Source organism: Falco peregrinus, unplaced genomic scaffold (genome assembly GCF_023634155.1).
Source record: "Falco peregrinus isolate bFalPer1 unplaced genomic scaffold, bFalPer1.pri scaffold_52, whole genome shotgun sequence".
Lineage (NCBI taxonomy): Eukaryota > Metazoa > Chordata > Aves > Falconiformes > Falconidae > Falco > Falco peregrinus.
In genome coordinates, this window is record NW_026599616.1 from 60,001 (window position 1) to 62,500 (window position 2,500).

Here is a 2,500-nt window from a genome sequence, read left to right on the forward strand (position 1 = left end):
AAGGCAGGAGCGGGACGAGGGCAGGCGGGGCCCGACGGCCCGGGACGATACCCTTCCTCTCCACGCCGGCGCCTCCGCGGCGGCGCACGCGCGGCAGCACGGCCCGGTACCGCCGCGGTACCCACCCGCAGACAGCCGCCCGCGCGCACACGCGGGGCGCCGGGGGGCAGGCCCGCGCCTAGCACCCCAAACACCGCTCGCGCGGCTTCCCCACCGCCGCGCCGGGCCCGACCGACCCGACGAGCCCTGGGGGGGGCAGCCCCCCCCCCCCCGCAGGCGGGAACGAGCTCCGCGAACCGGGCGAACCGGGAGAGCGGGGAGCTTCGGGGCGCTCCCCGAGTCTCCATTTAGGGGGACGAAGGCCCTCGCCCAAGGCGGACCTGCGAGGCAACCCCCCAGCCGCGCCAGCTGCGGACCGACGCCGCCTCGCTACCCCGGCCCCCCACCTCTCCCACGCGAGAGGGAGGGGCGGGCGGGACGAGGACGGGGCGGCCGGCCAGAGCCGGCGATTGATCGTCACGCGACGCTCAGACAGGCGTAGCCCCGGGAGGAACCCGGGGCCGCAAGTGCGTTCGAAGTGTCGATGATCAATGTGTCCTGCAATTCACATTAATTCTCGCAGCTAGCTGCGTTCTTCATCGACGCACGAGCCGAGTGATCCACCGCTAAGAGTTGTCTCTTTCGGCACCGCCCCGCGCGCGCGGGACGGACACACCGGGGGGGCACGCTCCACGACGAGCGGCCGCCCCCTTTTTTTCTTTGTCCTCTGACGACGGGCCCCGACCGACGCGCGCCCGCCTCTCGCCGGGCCCGACCGCCCCTCCGCCCGCGCGGAAAGGGGGGGGCGCGCAACGGCGATGCGGCGCGACGACGGAAGGAAGCCTCTCGCCTCGCCTGACCGTACGAGCAACACAACGCAGGAGAGGAGGGAAAGGGGAGGGCAACGGAGAAAACGCCGAAAGGCGAGGGCTGGGGCGGGGAGCGCGCGCTCCCACCACACGCACCCCGCGCGCTTCGGAGGCGGACCAGGCGCGCGGGCTCGGCCCGGCCAACGCACGGAGGAGCAGCGGCGCGCCCCGACCGCGCCCCGACCTGCATACGCCCCCGCCTCGCGCCCGGGACTCGGCGGGCTGCTGCTGCCGCCGACGGCCCGCACACGCGCGGCAACGCGCCTCTCGGGCACCGCACTACGGCAGCCAGCTTTTTCCCTGCGGCTCAACCCCGCCGGCAGCTCGGCAGGCCCCACACCGCACACCTCCGGAGGCGACAAAACCGCCCGAGCCCGAGACGGCGACGCACCGGCTCGGGGCCCGCCGGACGGCGCTCGCAGCCGCGAAGCCGCGACCGCCCTCCCGGAACCGCCGACACCACCGGCTTCTCGCCCCGACCCCGTCCCAAGCAGGCGCGCGCCACGCCGGAAGGCGACGAGCCCCGGACGGGGGTGGGGGTGTCGGGGGGCGCCGTCCTCTCTCCCCCGTCTCCACGCGGAGAACGAGGCCCGGACGCCTCCTTACCCCCAAAAACCCCCGCCGACGGGAGGCACGCCACCTCCGCCGGGCGCGGCCGAGGAGGGCGGCGTGGAAGCGGCGGGCAGGGTCCAGGCCGGGACGGTCGAGGCCGGCGGCGGGCACCTTCCGGCCGACCGATTGGACACGGGGGGCCGAGCGGTGACGGCACCGCCGCTGGGCGGGGGGGCTTGCCGACCTTGGGCGACGGCAGAAGCCCGAGCGCTCGCCGGGGCGGAGAGAGGGCTCGCCGAGGAGCGCAGCGCGGCCACGGAGGCACGGCGACACGGCGGCCGCCGACGCAGCGCAGACGCGCCGCCCCCCCCCGAGCGGAGGAGACGGCGCTCCCACGCCGGGGACGCCCCTTAGACGCGAGACGGGCACACAGCAAGGACGGCTTGCGGCCTAACACACGCCGCGGCCTCTCCGCGCGAGACCGGACCGCGGAGGGGGGGCGGCAGCGGGACACCTCCCCGGCACGGCTGCCCGCTGGGGGAAGGCGGGGAACGAGCACGGTATGGGTCGGTCGAGGCAGCGCCCGGCGGGTGGGGAGGGGAGGAAGGGGGTTGGGGAGAAGCCTTTCCGGGAGCGGACTCCCACGGCACGGCCTTCCACCATACACCACCGCCACCGCACCACCGCCACGCCACCAGCGGAGGCGCCACCGCCGGCTCAAAACTACACCGCTTCCCCCGGGGTCGCATCGAGCCGCCCGCGTCTTTAAACCGCCGCCCGGCCGCGCAGCCTTCGACCCCCGGGGGCTCGCCGAGGGAGGGCTGCGCAGAAACGCGGACGCTAGGTACCTGGCCCTGGGGTGAGGGAAACGACCTGCAGGGCCCCGCGGCGGTGCCTCCCCCGCTGCCACCATCGGGGGAGCGTCCGCCCGCGGGGGCGCGCCCGACGTCCGCCGCCAACACCTCGTCCTTCCTTACCCGGGGGGCCGGGGTTTCCCTCAGTGACCCGGCGCTGCGCCCGAGAGGAGACACGTGGCTGGG

The 2,500-nt window shown here is 75.8% G+C and overlaps 1 non-coding gene across 1 annotated transcript; it reads right to left on the bottom strand.

Moving 5' to 3' along the window:
* Positions 1 to 521: 521 nt before the first annotated feature.
* On the bottom strand, positions 522 to 674 carry LOC129783584 (5.8S ribosomal RNA). The gene has a single exon (XR_008745364.1). It is a non-coding gene; the product is annotated as a 5.8S ribosomal RNA (ribosomal RNA).
* Between the last annotated feature and the right edge of the window lie 1,826 nt (positions 675 to 2,500).